General features: G+C 45.7%; 1 long non-coding RNA gene across 2 annotated transcripts; it reads right to left on the bottom strand.

Annotated features, from left to right (window-relative positions):
- Nucleotides 1-237: 237 nt before the first annotated feature.
- LOC137858621 (uncharacterized) lies at nt 238-12,887 on the bottom strand. 2 transcript variants are annotated; one of them, XR_011097891.1, is made up of 7 exons: nt 12,524-12,887; nt 8,773-8,954; nt 6,012-6,091; nt 5,535-5,634; nt 4,876-4,947; nt 3,705-3,789; nt 238-2,052 (listed from the first exon to the last, which is right to left on the bottom strand). It is a non-coding gene; the product is annotated as an uncharacterized lncRNA (long non-coding RNA). The 2 variants fall into 2 exon arrangements; XR_011097890.1 differs by lacking the exon at nt 8,773-8,954 and adding an exon at nt 11,973-12,146.
- Nucleotides 12,888-24,878: the final 11,991 nt, after the last annotated feature.

A 24,878-nucleotide genomic window follows, 5' to 3' on the forward strand; every position in this document is an offset into this window, starting at 1 on the left:
GGGAAGTGCAGCATTGCATATTCGCTCTTCAAACCCAGGAGAGCAATCACAGCAAACCAAAAAGCATATAAGGCATAGGATAACTGGGATGGCTTGGAAAACAGGGGGCTAATTAACCCATCTTGTGCCAGATAAACTGGGCTTCTCTCACATCTAAACTTGACCTGCAACACTGGCTCAAGCTTACAAGCAGAGAAGCGTTCAGACTGAAATCAAGCAGATAAGAAGTGAGGGGAGGCTGCCAAACTCATTTTCACTGGGGATCTGAACCACAATTCAGTTCAGGTGACGTTTTACATATTTTCACCATTGTTTTTGTTTAATTTGTGAAAGCAATTACACAGCCAATTGAACAGTGTAAAGCAACTGCTGCAATAGTCAGTATTTCAAAGAGGTACAGCGCAGCTCGTCTCTCCCAGTTCAGATATTCAGGCATAGCCCTACGGTAGCTGTACCATCCATCACTGACATTGCCATCTGGCCTACCTGAATCCTCCCCAAATACATCCTGTGCTGAACAAACCTGACTTTTCTTTGGGCTCCTTATGAGGAAAAGGAGGTGGTGAAACACCCTGCACTGCAGGCGATACGGATAATCTTAGCTGGCATTGTCAGCTCTTAACTGAGGCATGACAGGGGACAGTTCAGTGACAGATGAGGCCAAATACATTGGGCCTCTGGGTGGTCACTTTGATGCAGATAATTGGTGGCTCACCCTGTTGAATTGCACAGTGTAAACATGTAATACTAGACCCCTACAGGACTGCTCTGCCCTTGTCTCACTTCAGCTGAACTACTCTGATTTTTACTGCTGTGGCTGAACTCAAACCCGTGCCTCTGGTCCCTTTTTCTGCTGGAACTGAATGGATGTAGCTCCAGTGACCTTACTCCCCCCCCCCCCCCCCCGACTCCTTGCAGACCTTCAATTGGATATATTCTTGTTACGTTTTCACCCTATAAAAGTGGAAAGAGAAATTTCAAAGTTAAACTACCATGTACGTTTCTACACTGTATTTCTGCATTGCACTTCACAAATTCAGGATATAATCCATCTTATTAACTTCTCTCCTTCTTTCTGTTCACCGCCAGCTCTCCTTCCCTTCACCCCATTGCCATCTACCTTCCTGTCAGTCCGGCTCTAGACCTCTGCCTCACCTGCTGTGGTTCTGCTGGTTGTGACTGTCTTGCTGGAGCCAGCAGGCAGACAAGAGGAAGGTGTGTACTCTAAGTGGAGTTTCAGCGAGGGAGGCAAGTTCAAATGTTTCCATGCACCAGTTTCAGAGTGTTCCTGAACAGCAGTGAAGTTCAAGTCCATACTCCCATTTTGCTCAGTTTGGATTTTGGCAGGTCAGATGGGACATGAAGAGGCAGCAATCAGGCATTTCCACCACCCTGGAAGATGGCACAAGCAGAGAATGCCCTGTGCTGTATCAACCGCACAAGGGAGAACCCTGGAAAAGATGCAAGTCCCATGAGGATGTACAAGGAGAAACTTGGGCCTGCTGCTGGTCTGCCTGATACATGGAGCAATATCAAATCCCAAACTGTTTCATCAGCAGTGGAACCTAATAATTTAGGTTGTCCAAGGGTTCAATATAGTATAGCTGACTTTACCTGAAGGGAAAGGAGAGACTTACTGGGCCTCTCCCTTCTACTCAGCTGCCTCCTTTGTTGAGTTTGTAGGAACTTCATCTTACAAAGGAATGCTCACAAGGTATTAAGGGATACACTCACACACATCAGTGTCAGTTGCACACGTAAAATGGCATCTCACCATGTCAGGGCTGAGGGACCATGGCCATTTGGAATGGAAGACTTGGAGGAAGGGCTGGGCCTGGCTAAAAAGCAAGGAAGAGCCCTGCCTGGCTGGAACAGGCTACCTACCCATGCCAGTGAGGCAACGTAAGTCAAGTGATATTCCTCAAGAAGTGGCACAGGACTCCTTCTCAGTGTGGGGTAGGGTGGATGAGTCATGCAGAGGGCATCAGCAAAGTTTACGCGGTGAATGTTGTGCTCCAAAGAACAAGACTTCTGAAAGGTCAACCAGGGAGTCTAGGGCAGAGCACAAAGCTGAATTCAGAAGTCCTGAATTTGAAATGCTGCCTTTTCTCCTCGTTCTTGTACTAACCACTCCCCAAGACCAAAGCAGGTATTTATCGCTATGATCCCCAACAAACACAGTAGCCTGGATGTGCTGGAATATTTTTGGTGTGCAAGTCAGAGAAATTATGTATCATTACTTAACAGAAAATAAATAGTTTAGAGCAGATAACTAAATAGGAGCTACAGTATTCAAGCTCAACATTGTGGCAGCTGCTTGTCAGAAAAGACACAAAGCAGCTCTGTGACCCATGTGGTATCAATACTGCACACAGGTATGCAAGCGATCTAATCTTTCCATTGAAATCTAGCAAAATTATAGCAAAATCACAGTTACATTAGCAAGTTTATATTGCAAAGCATTATAAAACAAGTTTAACCTTAAGAAACACCTGTGTATTGAGTTCATCTTCTCAGGTTACACCTCTGCTTTCATGGTGGGATTGGTTTGCTGGTTAACCTCCTTGCACAGCCAACCAGGAGGGAGCTGGACTCTCTTTTGACTCAGACCTCAGGGAATTGTTTCTCTCAAATCTTCTCACAGAGCCCAAGTCCTTAGAGATCCCACTGCTTTCTGTTACTTTTTGCTGTGGTGCGGCGCAGGAACCCCTCCTACCAGCTCAGGCCCTGGCTAGGGCTGAGCCACCAGGACCCACTGCTGCAGGTCTGTGGTGGGACACCTTGGTGTTACAGGTGGGTTGCTGAAGTGGTGTAATGTTGCCAGTAGAGTAGGAGGTAACTGTGCACACTACTACGCTGGAAGCTGGCAGTAGTGCCACTGTGTTACCTATGATAAATAGCCTGTGTCACCGCAGTAGCTGGTCTCCAGATTGAAGCAGACTTTTGCGAATCAGCAGGGTCAGCATTTGAAAAGCATGTGAATATTGTGCACTTGTAAATATTTGAGCACATCTGTTTAGCTCCCTCTCAAAAACCACTGGGAAAAACTACTTCACATTGTGCCATGCAATGCTGTTACCCTGCTCTAATTGTCAAATCTGTTGAGTGTTTTTCTCATGCACACAAAAATTAAAAATTACTATCCTCATTCATGATTAATTCAGCTGCAGTGCTGCACTGTGTCACACTGCATTTTTTAAAGTATTAAATCCCACCTCATAATCAGAAGAGTTTTAATTAACTTTTTGCTAGTTCATCTTTTTCCCCTCCTTCACAGAGCCTCAGACAATCTCCAGAGCTGCTCACCCCACAAATGTCTCCAAGGATGCTACCATGACAGCAGCTGAGCACCAAGCTGGCACTGTGAAAACTGCCTGCACCAACCCACAGTGTCTCTCCCATACCTCCTTGCTACAGGTCTAAGGCCAGTTGCCTGCCCTCACACAGCTCACCTGGCCAGAGGATGACAGAGGTCTAACTCAAGGCATTTTCAGTTGCCTGAGAAGAGGATCAGGCTATTATTTTCCTTCAGCCCAAATCTTCTAGCGGGTATGGGATTGGTCTTTTACATTAAATCTTTAGGAAGTATAAGAGAGAACTTCAGAAGAACAGTATTCCTGCCTCTCTGTCATGTTTCTGCAACATCATCTGCCCTCTTTCCAGCACCTGGTACTCCCCAGGACTGCCCCAGACTGCTCACGCACCTCTCCTGAATTCACAGGCACTCTACCAAGCAAAGACGCATTGGCAGGTAGGAAAAATTGCTGTTTCCTCTTGCCCAAGCTGGTCCTGACAAGAAGGAAGGAAAGCAGTTATTACACAGTATTATTTTCAGAACAGAGCAAAAGGCAAAGCAAACAGCATGGAAAGAAGACCCACAGGAAACCCAACTCCCTTCCAGAGGTTTCATGAACCTTTCCGGACCAGTGTGATTTTTAGACTCAGCTTGGAAGGGATTACAGAGCCAACAGCCAAGTAAGCCTGAGCAGGTTTGGACCTCAATACACAAATTTTCTATGTGAGCAGAGCATGTAGCAAGCACTGAGAAAGACAGCAGGAGCTGCCCTGCCTCTGCCCTGGTGGGACCCTGATGGGAAGCTGCCCTGGCAACATGAGCACACTGCCTCTGGACAGCTTTTCCTTGCAGGACCAACACTTACTCAGCGGATCTCCTCAGGTTTTTCTGACCTTGGCAGTATTACAAGGGTCACATTTTCACATGGCTGAATTACTTCTGAACAATTTCTCTGATGTATTAGGCACAAACATGCTTTCTGTCAGCATCAGGCATATCTAATCTCTCCACCTGCTTTCTCCCCTGGCAGTTACATCCACTCTCTGTTGCATGGAAAATCCCACTGTCCTTTTTTTGGTTGGTAGCAGATTCCTGCTGCAGGCTGCGGGAGCACTCATTGTCCCCTTCCTCCCCATGCTTGTTTCCCTCATAGCCTAGCTCTGACGGGTTCCAGGTCTGCTTCTCCCTTCCTTTCTGCAGACTCACTGCTTGTGATTTCATAACCTCGCTTTACCTCATTTAATGTTTAACATTTCACATCTTAATTGCACTAATGAGTAACTTATGCGGGTCACACAGTAGTGTCTCCTCCGAGCACGTGCCAGCAGGATACCTGCTAACAAAGTGTTGCCCCTGCAAAATGTCCAGGGTGCCCAAGTGGGAATTTATAACTACCCTCCCCACCCACCTGCAGCGACTGCCAGCCAGTCCCCCTGCTCACAGCCCTTGCCAAGGGTCACCTCACACCACCAACGGGGCATGGAGGAGGCCCCAGGGGAGGACTTCCCTGGAGAAACACCTGGAGGTGCTCCTGCATCGTGCTCAGCCTCTCCTCGACAACCCAGCCCAGGGACATGTACCAGCACTGTCCTGCTCCGCGACATGCAACATGGCAGCACTCCATGGGCGCTGCTTCTTGCAGGCTGCAGCAACTGGAAAACAGAGGATATGGGGTTCCATGGAATGCATGCTGCTTAATATGGCAGTGCACAATACAGACAAGATACAAGCAATGGAGAATGGAAAGCAAGAAGAAATGAAAGGGAACAGAATCAAGAGCACATTTAATGACAGTAATTTCTGAAAGTGGTTTGCTGCGTATTTGAAAACAGAAAGATGGGCAGTGGCCATTTACCAGCTCTCATCTGAGGGGACATGGGACACTCAGCAAGGGCAGAGGTGATGTTGTTTTGCTGTCACACATGACACCTTGCAATATTTGCTGCTCTTCTACTTCTTTTTGTCTTCAAGGATCACATTCCTTGCAAGATCTCTGAGCCTCTGTAAGGAGCTGGGAATCCCATCAGTAATTGGGAAAATACAACATTGTTATATGTATGATATGAGGCCAGAAGAAGCATCTTCTGAAACATTTGCTTTTCAATAAGAAGCAAAGGCATTCCTGGCTCAGGGTCATTTTTAGTGGGATTTCCTTAATACTTGTTTCCTATCCCCTCCTGCCTGCTTTCCCCCAGTTCTGAATCCACTCATCCATAGCACAGGTTGAAAACAAACGTACCCTGAGCCAGAGCAGCTTGAACCTCATCAGGGCGGGAGCTGCTCTGGGGAGGACTCCTCCTTCCAAGCTGACACTCGCCTAGCACAGCTTGCTTTGCTTTCTGGAATGAAAGAAGCTGCAGTCACCAAGAGACTTTCGTGCCATTATTTTGTATTTGTTGTCACAACAGTTGTGTGCACACAGTAGCTTTATTCTGGCTCTGGAGTGGTCAATACACTACTAGTTGTTTTAGAACAAGCTTATGTAATGACTAGGCTAACTGATATTAAAAGGGCACTCCTCCTTTTCCTGATTTTATTTTATTTTTTGTCCTGCTTTGCTGCCACCCCCAGCAGCACCCAGGATGGGCAGACCCTCTCCAGGCTTTCCTGCAGAGCCTATTGAACAGCATCAGCCAAAGAGATGCCCCTTTGGTCTGAAAAATAGCCTTTCCCTGCCTGAGTTTGCTTTGGGGTATGCCCAAAATATTGTGCATACCTTCCACCATCAGAAACTCTCCAGGAAAATGTTTGTACAGAAAGGAAGGGCTGCTCCTTTTAGCTCTGAAGCTTGATAGGCTGAAAACAGAGATCAACAAATGCTTTCTGAAATCAAAGTAAGAAGGACCATTGAAATAAAGTATGGCTGTTGTTTATAGCTGAGCATTGCAAGGCTGTGTAAGAGATTTGGATGCTTTACCACTAAAATTAATCAAAGACATGCATCACAGTCCCCTAGGCTAATTTGCAAATACAACTGCAGGTCTCAAGTGTACATCGCATATGTGTAATTGTCAGCTCTAGTTTATTTTGAATACAGTCAAGGTAAGATAAAACAGACAAAAATGCATGCACCTAGGTATATCCTGCATTTGAGAAAACGAAGAACAACACCCACCTATCTGCCTGACATTCATTTGAAAGCCCTCAGCTATACTGTACATTCACCTTACAGGTTATTCCCAGATGGAAAATTACATTTAAGAGAGATTGGTAAAAGCAGAGCTGAGCCCACATATTTATAGGAACCTGCCTCTCCAGAAAGCATAATTCTTATTATCACTTCTTCAGCCACCCCTCCTCTGCTAGAGGTTCCCCTTCTCCCCAGCCCAGCTTCCAGTCTCATGACACACAGAGCTTTTTTCCCTGTCCACAGCCACGTTTTTGCCTCCCTAGAGCAGTGGCTTTGTACAACAGGGCTGTTACCAGCCTCTCTGCTTTTGAATCTAAGCTGCCTGGTGCAATCATCTTCTCTACCATAAACACCAAGTAGCTGCTGTCTGTGGACCATGGGTGGTGGCTTTGAATGTGTCTGGTTTTGTCCATTCAGCAAGTTTTCCAGGTGCTATGAAGTTCTGTACTTCCCCTGCTTTGGGATACAGAGACTCTGGCTGCTATTCCACTTCTGGTGCATCTCCTTCAATATGAGTTTTCTTCCTCATGTAACCATGAATGTAGAATATAGAGAATCACAACGTATCTGTGAAAAGAACGTGTCCTTGCATAAAAACACCATTATGCTTTAACAAATGGGACACAAGAAGAGGCATTAGCATGGACAAGCTTATGAAAGGGGGAAGTTCAATCTAAGCTGGCCAACAGAACAGTATTGAAAGGGTCTTCAGGAGTTTCCTCACTGTTCAGCATGATGGGTAATAGTGGATGAGCAGAAGGGAGAACTCCTCAGAGCAAAATGTATCTGGCAGAGCTTCTGGCTACGTCAAAGGAGAAAGCTGGATTCCACAGAAATAGCTAGGTAACCAAACAGGAGTTAAATACATCTGCTTGGAATCATTTTCAGCTATTTTTGGTCATAAAAGGCCATCATTAAGATCTGAAAGTTAACGAAAAAAACTGTTTTCACCAGATCTGGAAAAGAAAAGTTAGAAAAATTTAATTAAGAAAAGAAAATTTCCTTCTCTTCCTTCCTCTCCCTACTTTCCACTTTTTCTGTGGTGGCAAACGTAATAGAGGATAACAAAGGAGAGGCAGGAAAGGAGCAGGAATATTCTCCCTCTCACCCACCAAAAAAAAAAAAAAGTGGGGGGGAGAAGAAAGGATGCAAAAACAAATAATAAAGAACAGAACAACAAAAGCTGAGATCTTTCAACTGCAATTATTTTCCCTAAATTTCAATGAAACCATTCAGGAAAACAAAATATTACTAATTTTCTCTCCAGAGGTTTTTGAAACGGTTTCAGCATTCTTCCCCAGCCGGGTTTTCTCCTGTCTCCAAGCCATTGTGATGAGTGGTGCCAGAGGAGCTGCTCCACCAATGCGGGAGCTGGGGAAAGGGCCACCACGCCGCCAGAGGACACATTGCCGGGATTAAGAAATCGCCAGCACCAGGCTGAGCCCAGCAGGCCGAAGCAGGAATACACCAGCCACCCCGTCACCTCCTCTCTCCACATTTCAAAATCAGTTTTGTTTATATGGGATGCATGCTGCCATCCAGACAGCTGTCAATGTCAACATCTGACAGACTAAGTGTCTAGGAAGAAAAACTCAAAAACCGAGGAGCTCCTTCGTCCGGGTCAGTCTCCTGCAAGGCATTCACGAGAGGCTCCTGTGCACATTTTGACTAGTAGAGGTGCATGTGCAAACTGAACCCAGGGGATTGCAACAGAGACTGGCAGGACCTCCCCAGTACTGTGCCTGTGCCCAGCCTCTCGCTCTTGGCCAGAGGGCACATGCCAGAAAAGAGGGTGCCGGACTTCTAAAACATGCAAAAAGTGCTGGCTGATGGAGCCCTGCGAGCACTGATCTGAACAGCTTGTGAACCATTACTATCTAGAAGTGTCAAGTAAGATTAGAACAAACATCAAGCAAAGATGAAATAAACAGCTATTGTATGGGCAGAAATGGATTTTCAGTTTCCACAGTAAATAAAATAATGTGCTGTCTTTGTCAGTGCCCCTGTGATGATACAGTTTGCAGGATTTTTACTGGCAAGCTGCCATACTTACTTTCATTTATCTGCCTCAAAGCACCATTTCAAAAAGTGCAAAAGCATGTTGTTGATAGAGTAGATTGTTTATAGCTGAATTGAGTATTTCAGAACAACACGCATTGTAATAAAGCGGGGGAGGGGACGAGGAAGCCAGCACAGCTGCAGCTTCTTGAATCCTTTGTCAAAAATCAATGCCAGAAAGCTGAGGCGTATTTATTCTGTCTCAGTAAATGCAATACGCAACCCCCTTACCGCTCTGCTCCCTGACAAGTGCTAACAAAGACCCTGGAGTCTTGGAGGCCTGCGTTACCTTGCACCAACGGTGCTGGCATCTCGGGAGGGTTGCCTGGTATTCCCCACATGCTCCTTGATGGCCAGCAGATCCTGGAGGGCCCACCACCCCTGAGCACCACCACAGCTCTGCTGCTGCTCCTAGATGATGCGCAGCACACGGTACAACAACTCCTTCAGTGATCTAAGGGCAACCTTGGACTGCGGAGAGAGAGAGGAGGAGGGTATCAAAAATAACAGTATAAATAACATGAAGGTGTTTTTAGAGCAAAGGAACACAGCCCTGGTGACCTGCTGCTGCTGAAGCCAGCCAGCTGAGAGGGACACGGATCTGGGACAGCCCACCGCAGGTAGGAAGTGGTGGCTGAGCAGAAAGGTGGCTCGTCTGAGTTTACCAGTACTCATAGTATCGTCAGAAAGACACTAAGTCAGAAAGGCTGTTCTCCATGCTGAAAAACAGCATGAAAAGCGCATGCCTCTGGAGGTTTCCACTGCTAACAAGGGCTGGTTTCCTCAGCGCAAACAATAAAAGGCTGATGAGTGAGGACTTCAGTTCCCCTAAGACCATAGCATCTAAACAAACAGCAGACTGAAAAATACGAGTGGAATTAAGGTAAAAAGAGAACACGGCTGTATTGGAGGACAACTGTAACTACTCCCCAAAGTCAGAGGACACAGGGAGAACGTGAGGGTCTCCTTTCCCAGCCCTGCTGGTGCCAGAAGCAAAATGTCTCATGTTCCCACCATGCTGGGGGCGAGCAGCTTCTCTGGCCCCTATTCTTTCAGCTTGCTGGAGGTAACAGTGGTGGCATCACCTCCAGCCTGGCAGCGGAGGGCACCAGACCGCATGGCCTGGGAGATAACAGCCTTCTTTTCTCCTTCAGCCTGGTTTCTCAAATGTCCTGCCCCACAGGCCCCATGTTTGCTGGTACTGCATGAGACAGGTCCTGGCCACCTGGGGCCCAGCTTGGGCACCTCAGCTGCTCAGGGGTCTCTCGCCTTGTCAGGTCTCCCTTGGCTTGCCTGGCCGATGCCGAGAGCCCCTGGGATACTCGTTCAGAGCACAGTGGTCCCAGGCACAGCAGGCTTTCAGGAGGTGCTGCAGTGCTTCAGCTCCCTTTGTCAGCAGGAGCTCCTGGAGGCACTCAGCACCCCAGAGCAACGCTTGATCCTTGGCTGAATCAAACCCCATTAGCATATTTCCAGGCGTTTACAGATGCCATATTTTCTACATTAATATTTAACCCACCAAGTCTTTCAAAGCCCATCTTTCCAAACCTCAAGTTCCCAGATGCTTTTTAATGCCCTTCTCAATACTGCAATAAAAGTCTGATATTTTATTACTCCCATGAATTATTATCCTAATTTGTAATTTGCCAGATTTCTTAAACTTCAAAATCTGTACTGTATTTTCCCACATACCAAAAAAAAGAAAAAAAAAAAGAAGCTGTGTGTGACACATTTTTCACTAACAAGCTGAAGCCTAATATTTAAATAGGCACAATGATTTTTCTGAAAGAGTGCACTATCTTTGTCATACTGTCAGCAAAGTTGTTTTATGTCACCCCAAATCATGTTAAAAGGTTTTCCTAAAATAGAAAGGATAACCTAGAACTGTGCATGAAAGACTGGGAGCAGAATGAAACAGTTATACATTCTTATGAACTTTGATGTAATGTAAACTTCCAGGATGGTTTATAGGCACCTTTTTTTTATTTTATTTTTTTATTTTTTTAAGAAGTTAGCATCTTGGTTATCTGGAATGCAGATGCTGGGCAAATTCAGAAGCTCTGGAATGCTTGCAAGCTGTGCTCCCTATGCAGTAGACGCCAAAGATAATGGAGTAAAAGACATTCAAGATCTCATCCAACATCTACTGAATTCAACAAGAGCCCTTTTACTGACTGTGTGGAGATGTAGATTAGGCCTCCAAGAGCACCTTTCTGTCAATAGAGACCTGACCAAATCCAGAACAACACAAAGGAAGTGGGTCAAATCAGTCAAAGACAGCACAGACGCTGGAAGGGAGACCTCAGTGCCACACTTAGTACACTCATAATGTGCAAACAGGGCAAGATTTCTAAAGACACGAGGCTGATGGTGTCCCAGTTCTACTGACATGGCTTGCCCACAAAAGCAGAGACCAGTTTGCACTAAGACTGATCTACTAGCATGAGGGTGGAAACCTCCATTGGCACCCAGTGAGAAATGAGATTTTAATACTTACTAAATTGCAGAAGTGTCTTTCACTGACATCTCAGTGCTAAGTTCTGGAGAAGCACAAGTGAACATTACCTGAAACTTGTTTTTTCTTCCTGCAGACCTACTGAAAATGAAAGCAGACCACTTTTGTGGAGCTGCCTAATGGCTCAAAGGTTGCCACAGCTTTGTGTGGAATGCTCTATTGGAAACTTTTCTGACAAGAGGACAAAAGCTTTTATTTTTCTACATGAAAACATAGCAATATACTTCCCAAAGGTACAGGCCATGCCATCCTGGAAGGCTGGAGACTGAACACTAAACACTCAAATCCTGAAGCATTTAAACTCAGGTGTGGCTGGACAAATCTGAGCCAGAAATGTGAGAGCACCTTGACTGGAAAACCTGGATTCATTCAGAACTGAAAAAATGCAGTAATTTCTGTATCATTTTCTAGAGATCTTTTCCCACCACGGGAGAGATCCAACTTGCAGTGAACCTGTCAGAGCCTATTTTAAGATGGACAACAGCTTTGGATATCAAACTGTCCTCAGAGAGGAGTGATTCCTAGTGATGGAAGTGTATTTCCATAGAGCATCAGTGAAGGTGGATGAGAAGGCTCATCACAGGCACAGATGCTCCAGTCCACTGATCCTTCTTGCTCTGCCTTAGACCCCTTCAACTACTCCTTCCCACTGGAAGCAGGCAGACTCCCCTCTGAACTGCCAGGGATTAGTCCTGCCCCAAGTCCAAGCCTGGGAGCAAATGCCAGGTCACTGGAATTACTTGGCTCCAGTAAGACAGGATTTGCTTCAGGTATGACCCTGAGTAACCAACTAATAGTAAAATCCAATACACACACATATAGCTACTATGTTTTCTATATGCATGCTATATGCACTGAAATTATTTATTTTTCCTCAGTTACAATTTCATTCCTGCTTCTTGCTCTCTTTTTCTTTACCTTTCCTCCGAGGAGCTGTTGAAGACAACTCTTCCTTTTACTGAATACACACTCACCGCCTTTGACTATCTGCTGTAATAGCTGGCAAAGTAGGCATTTTTTCTGCATCTCTCCGAGCCAAGCAGCAGCCACTGCTCTTGAAAAGAGGATTCAAGGCCCCTTCTGCATCACTCTGATGGTTTTTGGAGAGGATCACTTCAAACCTAAGATTTCACTTGAGGCTGAGGGAGCTGAGAAGAGCAAATTCCTTTCAGCATTCAGGGCACCATAGTCACGATGTTAATATAATAAAGGGAAGACACACAGCTACACTACTGGGTGAAACACAAGCATGCTCAGTGTAAGTACTGCCTCAAATTGCCTCATAAGTTAAGAAGTCATCCAAAGCTGTGAAGCAGAAAGGTGAAAGCCCCACAGAAAAGTCAAATAGATTCCTCTAAAGGCCACAGAGAAAGAATTTGGAGAGTTTTGAACATTTACCCCAGAATTCCCACCATAACAAACAGTCCCACCAGAAGACTGCTATTGGGACTGGTTAGCTCTGTTGTCATGTTCCTCTTGCACCCCTTCCATCACCTCCCCGGGCTAACCCAAACTAGAAACCCACCATCCATAGAGCAGGCAAAGTCTTAGTGAGCAAACAGGGATGATGGGCGAGAGTCTGGCATGGCACCCAACAGCATCTGTATGCGACTGCTGACCTCCGTGTGGCATTTAACCCTCTGGTGATTTCTCAGGGCTGCAATGTATCAACAATATTACCTTTTCTGACGAAATATCATCATCACATTTAAACATCATTGACGGGCATTAATTGCAGACAATACCTTCAATCAACAATTGGACGTTAATAAGCACAGACCTTGAGAATTAACACAATGAAACACTTGTACTTAATCACTAAAGAGTACTTCTCATAAAGAAAACCCTTTCCTTTTGTTCCTAAAAAGGTCAAAGTCTTCTCTTCTCTATTTGACAAGGAAAAAAAAACACACATAGGAGAGCATATCTAGGCTGCTTTATGTGACTTAAATTATTTCCATCCATGCGTAAAAAAACATTCCGTTTCAAAGATGTTCACCAAGTTTTTGTGTGTGATCTACAGCTCCCAGAGTCTCTGTTCCTGAAATTATTAGGTTAGCTGCTGAAAGCAGCAATCAAGTTTTACTGTTAATCTTAAAAGCTAATCCTTTTTATTGACTTCCCAGTCAATAAACTTGTAGCTCTCAAACTACTTTCAGGTTTACTTGAGTAATAAGAGGGTTTGTGTGTACCTGTGCATGTGTTTGAAGCTGCTAATTTCCTTGCTGAGTAAGCTGCACTCGCAGGTTAAAACTATAAAGCAATTTGCCTTATCTGCTGGCGTGGGGTCCTGCTTCCACTGAAATCAGAACAAGGCTTGAGCTGAGAGGACTCAAGGAGTAAGGTCAGGACCCTCACCTGGTCACAGTTTATGGGGGGATTCTTACAGGGAGTGAATCTTCCTGACGAAGAGGAAGGATAAAGAGAAAGATTTTATTTGTTAAAAGGAACCCAGCAGATATAGCCCCATCCCTATTCTTAAATTGAAGTCTAGCCCAGAGAACTAAGTAGTGAAGCATCACACAGATTTATCGCTCCTCAGCTCCAGCCAAAGACGAGGGAACGAGGGGCACGCCAGATGTCTCAGCCTCCTTCCAGTTGCCGTGAACCAGGTGGGCTGTGCTCACCCTGCTCTCAGCTCTCCCCTTGCTCACGCCTGTCTCCAGCAGCACGAGGCTCCCCAGCAGCCCCTGCCCCACCTCAGCACGACGAAGGCGGCACAGCATGGGAGAAGAAAAGCAGGTCTGCTCTCAGCTTACGTGCTATGTCGAACACTAAAATATAAATAGCTCTCTGAGCAGCAGGGAAAACATGAAGGCTTCCTCAGCTTTCTAATTTGTGGTGGGATTTTCTTGTGCCGAGCAGTATGTGAGCTCCAATTGAAGCTCTTCCCACTGGTGGGGGGCATTCGCGCTGCCTCTTGGAGCACAGCCCTTCCCTCGGCAGCAGGATTAATGCTGCGTCTCTGTCCATAACCAGTTTCACACACTCTGCCAGAACTAAAACCCTCACCACGCACAGCTGCTGCTCAAGCAGAGCAGGGCCCAGCCCCTGGGCTCAGAAGGTGCTGGGGGGATATTTTCTCCCTTCCTCACTTGGCGGCAGCTTTTACCTCGGCCCACTTCCCCTCCCAGGCCCCTCCTGCTGCCCCAGCTCCCACAGCACAGGGGACAGCCACTGGCCACCATGGAAGCCCTGCAGCCAGCCGCAGGGCAAGGTGACGCAGGACAGGCCGTGGTGCAGGCTTGCCACTGCGCTCAGGTTTCAGGTGGGCCCGTTCCCCGCCCGCTCCGAGAGCACACGGCGAGTTTCATGCTCTTAACATTTCCCAGAAATTCAAAGTGACAGAACCGGAGGTATTGCAATCTGGAACTCTTAACTTTAGTAAACTGGTGAGAATACTGGAATGTGCATGTTCCTTATTTAACTGCTCCACCAGCTTTCCTTATATGCTGCTCGGCGCAGCCGTTCAGGATACATATTAGACAACTAACATCTGGACTGAATATCTATTAGGACCATATGCTCTACTCAGCTACAGCATCATGTTGGAGATTGGGAAAATCCAAACCAAATGGAGATATCAGAAACTTTCAAGGGTCAAAAAATAAAGTCATTTTGGTTTTCCCAGCCCCAATGAACGCGGTATATTGGCCTGCACTCTATGCCTCATGCAAAAGTCTTCTTGCAGAAATAACCTGACTTTATAAATGAAAGCAACTTGAGTATTGTGGTTGAAAACAGATCTATCTTGATGATTTTTCCCCAGTAAGGTTTTGAGTGAGGCAATGCTGAATGCCTGTCTCCTAAATGAGACTGAACAGTAAGAGACCCAGCCTCTACCTTTCTGTCAATGCTTTACGATGGCGCTTTCACTGTAGGAGCAATGGTTTCCAGTTTCACCCCAATTGGATTCTCCTGGTTTACAGCTGAAAAGGCTGCATGTGCCCCAAATGGCCGTGCATGGGAATGTACCGCTTACATAAACAGCAGTCACATTTAAACACCATCAGAGCCCCTCGAGACAGCCGGAGGAGCACAGCATGGCTCCCTCACTGCTTAATAATGAACCGAGAGCGCTGAGCAGCTAAAGCCATTTTGTACATGAAAGGAAGAAGGCAGAAAGAGTCCCTTTAACGAGCTTTGAGGCCCAATCAGGAAAAAAATAGACTTGCCTGGAGCAAGGAGCAGAACTTAATAACTGGGCTTCTTCGCACTGCCTCAAATTCACTTCAAATGAATGTGCTTTTGGGCAGTGCGCTTGGCAGAGAGTGGTGTCTCAGGCCCCAGATGAAGGGATTTCTCCTGATTTAGCGGGGGTACCAGGAGAACCATTGGATTTTATCAAAGTAATATCAAAGTAATATTTTAAGTCAATATCTTGACCTAAAAAGGTCAAGATGGCAACCCTTCCCCCCCAATAAAATAAAATAAAATAAAATTTGCAAGAGAAAACAATTCAATTTTCCACTAACATTTTACAAGACAAAATTAAATAAATAAGATTTAAAAAAAGTTGATTTACTCAACTTACAAAATCATAAACATCCTTTCTATGCTTTTTTAATTTTTTTGATGGATGGATCAACGTAATGAGTTTGGAGAAAAAGAGGGCATGGGGTGGATATTTTTGGTCCAGAGAAGTGGATGAGCAGGCAGTTAGGGGCTCGGTGTCTGGAGAGAGAAATGAGGTGGGATTCAACAGCACAGCATGCCAAATTGTAGCTCGTAAGGACTCAGCGCAGCAGCACTGCTGTGCCCTGGAAGCCCATCAGCTGAGAAGGGCTGGAGATGGTCACAGGACGTGTGTGAGCCACCAGCACCTGGCCTTGAGAGTCCGCTACAGCAGGCGAGGTAAGGTAATTCCCCCAGATATAAGGCAGTGTAACAGCACTGCTCAAGGCCAGGGGACCTCATCAACCATGCAGCAAGCTCTTACCACCACTCATGTTCAGGAAAGACGAAAGAGGCAGTCAGGAATGTTATTAGGGTGACCAGGAGGTTGGATCCTGAGGATTGTGGCTGGATTAGCCCAGAAGCAGTCTCTGATCTTGTCTGTAGATCAGTGGGATGCAAAAGGGAAATGAGAAATAAGCACCATGGAGGGGAATTCTTTTCAATAATTGTGTCGGCAAAAGGTAGAGAACAAGTGGTTAACTCGCCATAAATGCACACTGATATGTTCTTTAAGGTGCTAAATTGAACTATGGTCTCTCAGCCAGAGAAAAAAATGCAGGACTTGATAACCCTCCCAAAACCCTGACATCCCAATGAAGCCAATGACAAATTCCTGCTGTCCATCCCTGTGCTTGGCTGCCCGCAGCTTCAAGCAGATGTTCCTGAACTTATATTCAATTCCTTTCAGAAGCTTTTTTTTTTTTTTTTTTTTTCTCCTTCAAAACTCTGAGGTCTAGAGACTTCGTTTTCTTGAGATGAAAGATTAGATTCTGTCAGCTCTGAGTACATATGTGGGCTGATCTGGCCTATGGGCCGTATGTTTGACACCTCTAGTGTACTGTGTTACTGTACCCGGGGGAGGTGACGGGGACTTATTTATAGAGACAGTGTCTGTCAGGGGAAGTTGTTAAGTGAGATTCATGTGGGTTAAAATAGGAAGAGTATGTACTCTCTTCAGTGGACACTCCCTTGATTTTAGGCACGGTCAGGGTGAGCACCCTTAGCGAATCTTAACAGTTTTCAATTTATTATTATTTTTATTTTATTTTATTTTTTGTGAGAACATGCAGTATTTTTAGAACCTTCATGCATATCAAAATTTGGAGAAGTGACAAGCCCAGAGACTTCTGGGACACTCAGAGCAGACCTAACCTGTCATCTGTCCCTTGCGGAGCTGCAGACACCACCACAGCGCTGGTGCTCAGCACCGTGCGGCACGTGGGGCACGCAGCACCAGGGCTACGGTCCCCAGCCCCCTGCACACACAGTGCCCAAACTGCTGCCTGCCATGCATGATCCGTAGCCTTTTTCCAAGCAGCCACCACCATGCAGCGGGGGCTGAGACGAGATGGACACCTGGTCTGACTCAGGGAGGCAGTTCGCGTGGTCTGATGCTCGACCCTAACCTCCCTGCCCACATGCAATCCAACAGCCCGCTTCTTCCAGAACTCCTCAGTGTGAAACAAAAAGCCACCCTGGGTTAAAGAGAAGGAAAACATCTCCTGTTGACTTCACAACAGGGGCCCGGGGCTACACCCTGTCTCACTGAATCTGCTCCTTCTCTAGTGCAAATTATTTGAGAAAGAAAGTTTCCTGATATTAGCATCTCACACATCACCAAGCAGATTGCTAGTGCTTGAGAAATGGCCAACAAAAATAACTTCCTTGCAGGGTTTAAGTACATAAGATTTAAAGTAGCCAATGAAGTTTTCAGACTCCTAACACTTCAAACAGAAGAGCTCCAGCAGTAAGCGTACAGCTTAAGAACTTTAATCAAACGCACTAGTTCACAGCAAGAGCAAGTAGATAAAACAGATGCGAGATTTCTAGCCCAAGTTGTTCTCACATATGGTAACACCATCCCCTCTTAGGGGAAACTAGTAACAGCAAACAATGAAAATGCCCTTATTTAAAAAAATTCCTTAGTATGTCCAAACTGCCATCTCTGTTTAATCTCAAACTTACAAAAACCAATCCCCTTGGTTCGGAGTCTGCTGATGCTTTAGGTTAAAAAAAAAACAAAGTACCACAACCCCCCCACACCCAATTTACTGGAGTTGCTGTTACGAGGGAAATCCTTTGAGAAGCTTGTCTCAGTCAAGTTCCTATTAGAGGGCACAGGGACCTAAGTGTGGGTCTGGACTGTGCCAGCACAACACTGTGGTTCCCTCGTGTTTCTCCATCGAGTGGCAACAGAGCTCAGACTTTCTCATGCCGTGGTGTAGCACATGTGGAGCAGAGCTGGCCTGCTCATACTTGAGCTTCCTTACGGCTCCTTACATTTAATCAAAAGCTTTATTTCTTTCTCTGGCCTGGATTGGATGTGGCTCATGAACTCAGTGATGGAAAAGCCAATAATTAATCTCACTAGTCAGACCTCCATTTTCTCTGTTCATTTATTGAATTAAATTCCAGCTGTTACTAACTATTCATATGCTCTCTCTTGGTTGTACAAATCCACGGACACTGAAGCAGCAATGTTCATTAAAAGGTAGTACTGTTAGGGTTCCCCTCCTAACAGCCAACTTATTAAGCACCATCTTCAGACAAAACCGAAAGCCTTGAAATCAGTGGTGCCTAATGCAAAATGAGAAAAACAATGGTCTAGTTTTTGAGATGCATGCATCAGCACAGCAGCACTGGGTCGGGTGGGACTGCTCAGTTTCACACCTGCTGTAGTCTCCCCTTAGGCTGCTATCATCAGTCCCACTTTTTCAGGATTAAATGCATGTAGCAGAGGACTTTGCAGCAAGGACAAGCTGTCAGCTCTGACGCAGGATGGTAGCAGCAGTGCTAGAGGCAAGAGCAGCCATGTGCCTATGCTCGGCGGTGCTCACCTCAGCTCCCTTCCAAGGCTCCTCTCCTGCACAGCCTGAAGATGCAGATTCAAGCCTGCTCTGTCTTGCAGGCTTTGCAGGAGAGGACAGTGCAACTTCTCCTGTTCTCTAGGAAAAAACAAAAACAAAAACAAAAACAAAACAAACAAACAAACAAACAAAAAAAAAACAGTCACTTGGTGGCTCTGAAGTTGGGAAAAGTCTGGTCTTACTCCTCACATTTTGGCCAATCAGAAATAAAGTTGGTAACTTCTAGGCATAGCTCACTGGGGCAGATGGGATCATACCCTGTGGCTGTACTGGCTCTGGGGAGAGGCCAGCCCTGGCACCCCAGCTGGGGATCTGGCCCCCAGTGCTACGGCCATGGGGCAGTGGGCACCCCCTGTGCCAGGGCACACAAGGAGATTTTGGAATACGTTCTCCGATGGTCACAAAGCCCTCTGGGCTGTGGATTAGTAATGACTAAGCCCAGACCTCCTCCTGAAACCGAAACAATATCAGCTTTGAGCAAACAGTTGTCCTAAACGAAAATTCATCCCCTGCTAAATTTAACCAGGTTGCATGACAGCACATATGTGTTGATTTCAGTGAGGTTTCTGAGGCATGAGGGAGATCATAAATAGGCCCTAACATCTGAGAAAATTAGACAGAAAACACAGTTTTGCTTCCCGTTACACTTTTGTTTAGAATTCAGCTCAGTATCTGCTCTTCCTTAAGTGTTCTGGCACACAGCTTAATTATTAGCACGGTTTCCTTCAAAGAGAAGAGAAAGTGGAAATGGTTATTTTTATGTAAGTGTCATACACAGATTAATGGCCAAAATGGCTTGCGAGCAGGGAGTTTTTAGCTTCTGCAAACTTTGCGAGCCTGGGTGCTGGCACCCCGTGCATCATGAACTCCTGGGGGGTTTGCCCTGCTCGATGTCAGACAGCCCCCAGGGTTGTTAGGTTAATCATCTTGCGTGCAAACGAACACCCAAACAAGGTGAGCGGAGAAGGATGCAAAGCCTGAGGCATGCTTTCTGTCTCTCGCAGAGCAGAACTTAGGTGAGGGTGGGAGTGCGGAGCCGTGGCATCCTCAGGCAGTGCTGTGGGTCCCTCAGCTTTCAGGCTTCATTCCTAGGGCTGGCACTGAGAAGACACGGAGTTAGGGGAAATTATTACGAGAGCAGGCTTTGTATCTGTCTCAGAGAAGCTCTTAAATTGGCTGATGCTAGATTGTGCTGGTCTCTGAGCACCGAAAGACAAAGCCCACAGCGTGATATTCTGTGGTTTTAACCTAAGTCCCACCACACACAGACGGGCTATACCACTGTCCCCAGCCACCATGAGCAGGACCTGCCCAGAGGAGATGGGAGCCGTGCTGAGAAGGTGCTGGGAGCAGGCCTCTATCAGGCCAGCAGCTTGGGGCCTACGCACTGCAACAAGGGTCTCTTCCCATCGCTTCCCACTGCTGGGCATTTGTGCCACCCAGCCATGGGGACGGTCTCTAATGGCTTTGTCACAAAACACCTCGCTTCTGCCTCACCTGCTGAGCTCTCTGGGCTGCCCCATGGCAGCAGAGACAGCCAGAAGAGCCCAGGGCCCTGGGGCCAGTGACTGTGTGCACATCCACGCAGGACAGTGGAAATGGCTCTGCAGACAGCGGGAGCTGAAAAACTGGATTTAAGCCAAAAGTGAATTAAGTCTTGATCTCAACCAAAGGAGATGTGATAGCAGGCCTAGCAGTCACGGGGAAGGAGCCCTACCGAGTACTGGGGAAATGGCACGCATTTACTCCTGAGCTGTGCTCTGCTGCTGTGCATTACGCTGGTAGGTGTGTGGCACATCTCGGCAGTCATGGCGGCTGGTTTCCCTGTGGTCTCTGCAAATAACCTTGGCTAAATTCAATTCTGCAAGCACTTCATCCACCACACATAAACACGCCATGGGTTTTGATCAATTAAATATGTGCTGAGAATGGGGCACACAATGCACATTCCCCACGCAGAGCCCCTTTTGGGTTAGGGGCTCAGTGCCACCACCCTACACTCACACACGGGACATGTAGGGCACACTCACAGCAGACATCCAGCTGGGCATGGAGCACGGTTGCCCTTTATAGGTAATGTGAATGCATGTCAGCTTAAGTTATTTACCTGACTTTGCTCGTAAAATTGAACAAGTGGAAGAGAGAGACACTCTGAGAGCAGTTGTGGCTCATCGGTTCCTTCTCTGTGATTTCCCCTAGACACACTAAATTGTATGGCAATAGGAAGCTTTGTCAAATCTTTGCCAGCTATAAGCTGAGAAGAAGAAAAATCTCTAAAAAAAAAAAAAAAAAAAGTAAAGAAAATGCAGTCTTAATAAATGACTAATTATCACGATTTGAAAACATGTGTCTGATTCACAAGTTACCCTGATGCTCCTCGCTCCCACAGCAGGCAGTGACGCAGAGGGGCAATGCTGGTCCCCCTCACAGCCTCCCCATGCAGAACGTGCTCAGAGGAGCCAGGACCAGGTGAGCCATCCAAAGCCAGCCCCTCGGGACAGCAGGCAGAGCATCCACACTGCTCCTCACTCCCTCTTCATCTCACTGACACTTTGCTATTGTTAGCAGGATCGTAATATCTGTCCTCTACCTGGTATACATAGAGCAAGCACTAATCAAGTAAATAGTGGTATTAAGTAAATATCAATTTAAAATAAGATCATTGACCTTGTCACTGCCTAAGTCTCTCCACTTAAAATTGAACTGCATTTACTGTAGTGTTGCCAAACATTATTTCTGAGTGATAAAACACCCTCTTCATCCACTCAGGATGAACACACCAAGGCTTATAAAGCTTTCATATCAGTGTCAAGAAGAAAGGGGCTGCTACTTTGCCAAGAGGATAGATTGCAGGTCCTATCTGAAATCCTTTTTTCTAAGATTCTCAGTTCTGATGCTACTATTCTTAACAGTGCAGTTGATTTATTTACAAATCATGAAATAAGATATTTTTTCCTTTAGATATCTGGCAACTTGATATTTTTCTGCAGCACAGATGAAGGTAACCTGTATTCTGTGATTTCCCCAAAGGACTGAAGCCCTCAGCAGTGGCACGCTGGGGCTCTTGAATGCCACACACCATGCTCAGATGAACTGTCTGGATACTCAACATAACAGATTTTCTGTGTTTTGAGAGCATCACTTGGAAGGTTTGTTTTTACATGGAAATATTACCGAGCTGGGGAGGGTGAGGCTGGATACCACTTCCCTGTATTCCCAGGGATTTTGCTCTCTTTGATTGGCCCTGCTCTTGGTTCTCTGGAAGAACATACAGGTCCTCCAGGTACTGGAGACCATGGTTAAAAACTGGGGCATGAGAAGCAGTTTGGAAGGCCAGAAGAGACAATAAGATGAAGAATGAGTTTTGGAAGAAGCTGTTTGGGAATAAGAAGTTTCCCCATCAGTTTCTGTCAGACGTGGCGGAGTGGATGCTTCAGCATCCCCAAAGCAACATCTCTGTGGAGGTAACAATGTTTTCTACTGAAAGTTTCTGAATAGTCGGATTTTTAAATTTAAACAAATTTAAATTTAAATTTCATTTCATTTTTTAGGGAGAAGTCTAAGCAACACAAGGACTTACTAAAAAGAGATGAAAATGAAACTGTTTTGGTGGGAAATAAGTCAGGATCCTACAGATCAAACATTGCACAGGAATCAAGCTGATTGCTACTTCCTGACTTGTCTGGAAATGTCCAGCTGCTAATAAGATCTGACCAGTCTATTCTAGGATACTTGGGTTTCAGACTTGGGGTATTTACTCAAAGCAATTCAACCCCTAACCAAAACTAATGCTCTCGGCAAAGAAACACGTTCAAGTCTAAAGGGAGTGGTCTCCATCTCCTTAAGCTTCTACTTGAAGGAAGGAAAAAAGAATGAGAATTTACTCCTTCCCTGGCTCAAAATCTCAGTTTACCCCAAGAAAACATATTTGCCTCCCATGCAATGTAATTACAAGTCAGCTGAGAAACTTGGAATGAAGGAAAACAGATCCATACATTGGCAAATTCATGTAGTCCCTCAGCTTTGAGGGATGCCAGCAAACCCATTACTGCAAAAGCATTTTGCACAGAGTCCCACTTCTGGATTTACAGGCTTAATATAGGGAACTTCGTCTGGAAAGGGAAAAAAAAAATCCCTCTCATTCACTATTTCCAGTGGAAAAGGATTTTTCCCAAGTGAAAAGTAAATTGCTGAGAAAATGCAATTGAAATGATTAAAATTGCTGAAGGTTTTCCCCTTAATTTTGTTCATGTCCTTTTCCGCAAAAATTCCCACGATAGTCAGCGTCAGAAGATTTCGCTTGCTCTTGAATTCCTCTTCCTGAATCATAAATATTTATCACGTGAATGGGGTCCTTACAAGTCTCTCACATTTGTGAAAGAAAGCAGTTTGCTGCAGGATTTGACCTTGAAAATCTTCCCTCGTCTCACTGACAGGAGCCAATGCTATTTTTCCTTTTTAATAGCCTCGGAAATTTGTGCCAGACAGACAGAACAGACAGACAGACCACACGCAGATTATTAAAAACAGTTAAGGGTGTGTGATTTTGGTATAGGGACATAATGGCCACTACACTGTGGGCACATAGGAGGTGCTAAGAAGGGAGGGGAGATTGTTCATTAATGAATATAACTAATGAAAGGACATTGGAATATGGTTCGCTCAACATAAAAAGCCTTCTTCTTCAGCTAGAAAATGGAATCAATTGCCTGAAGTAATGGAGGAATTAAAAAACACCAGCAACCTTTAGATTTTGGAACTATCATCATCTTTTCCACAAACTCCTGAACTAAGTGCCCTTAGCCCCTCAGCACATGCCTCCACCATAAACACACACCCCACAAAGTATGCAGATAAATGACATTCTTCAGCCTGTGCCAGGCGCTTAAACACTGAGGAAGCAATGCAGACCAAGGCAGGGAAGGGACCAGGCAATGCTGCTTTGGACAGCTCAGCCGTGAGAAGCTGGGGGACGTGTTTTGTTTCCCTCTATCTGTGTTCTCCCTCCCTGCATCTTCTGGCAGTGCTGCACTCTGAGCACAGCTAGCCTGGAGTTGCTAGTTTGACTCTCAGTGGTCTGTTTTTGTTTGTTTGTTTGTTTGTTTGTTTAAAAAGAAAAAAAAAAGAAAATTGATTCCTCAGAGGGAGTGGGCATCTCAGCCAGCTGCCTGAGGTGGGCTTGCTCTTGCTCTTTTTGAAGAGAACAGAAAATTTCCAACACATTCAATGAGTGTTGGACTATCATCCAGGGATGAGTCTGACTCCCATGCACAGCTCCTGTAAAGGTATCAATGGAAGGGGCTGCGCAGGGCTGGAGAAACTTTCTTGAGAAGCTACCTTAGAAGACCAGAAAAGACCACACATGATCACCTCAGCATTTGCCTTGATGCTTGTGGCACAGAAAGAACCCCTGGATCCACACGATCTCCACAGCCCATTGAAGTCATAGAGTCAAACAAGCATGGGAAAGTCGGCAAGTCCTGCAGGACAGCAGACTTCTTGCTCCTGGAGCCAGGAAGCTGGTGTGGCCAGAAAACCCGTTGCCTGCTCCTTCTTTCCTGAATTTCCTCCTGTCTCTTTATCTCCCCATAGATATTTTTACAAAAATGGGGAGGAGGGTGGTGAGGAAGATGTTTTTCACAGAAATTTTCTTGCTTTCCCAAGGATCTATGGTGAAACATGAAAATGTTTTGGACAGGTTTCCCCCTTCACCTCACTCCCCTGACACACAATACAGTCCTGTTCTGGTGGCAGGAAGGGATTACTCATGGTATCTCTGGCAAAGGAACATTTCCATTGAAAAATAGCTTTTGGAAAACTCACTTGTTTTCCATTGGCCTTAAAAAGACCATTGACTGAAAAGGCCTCCCCATTTGAAATCCTGGTTTAAGGTCAGGAGCCTTGACTGAATTCAGCAGCATCTCAGTGCCTCTGAAGTGGAGGCGGTTTCCGAAGCATTATTTGGACTCTTATCACTTCTTCCACTTCCTTCCCCTGCCTACCACACAGCCGCAAACACACGCCAGCCAACTAACCCCAATACAAGCCGCTAAAGCAGTTCAGTGACTGCCTGCACATGAAAGTCCCATCCCAGGGAAAAAAAAAAAAAGCCTTAAAAATTCTTCAGGATGCAAAAAATGGGCTTGTATCACAAAGAAAAAGAAATATTTTCCATCACCACAATGAAATATTTATTAATAGCAGACACTAAATAATCTAGTACAGACTTGTTCACCAGAGTGCAGATTTTAGTGGGAGTCTCTGAGAACCAAAGCCCATTTAATTGTAATGAATAATAGCACAGATTTCCTATATTTGGGCTCATATTTTTCAAAA

Source organism: Anas acuta, chromosome 6 (genome assembly GCF_963932015.1).
Source record: "Anas acuta chromosome 6, bAnaAcu1.1, whole genome shotgun sequence".
Lineage (NCBI taxonomy): Eukaryota > Metazoa > Chordata > Aves > Anseriformes > Anatidae > Anas > Anas acuta.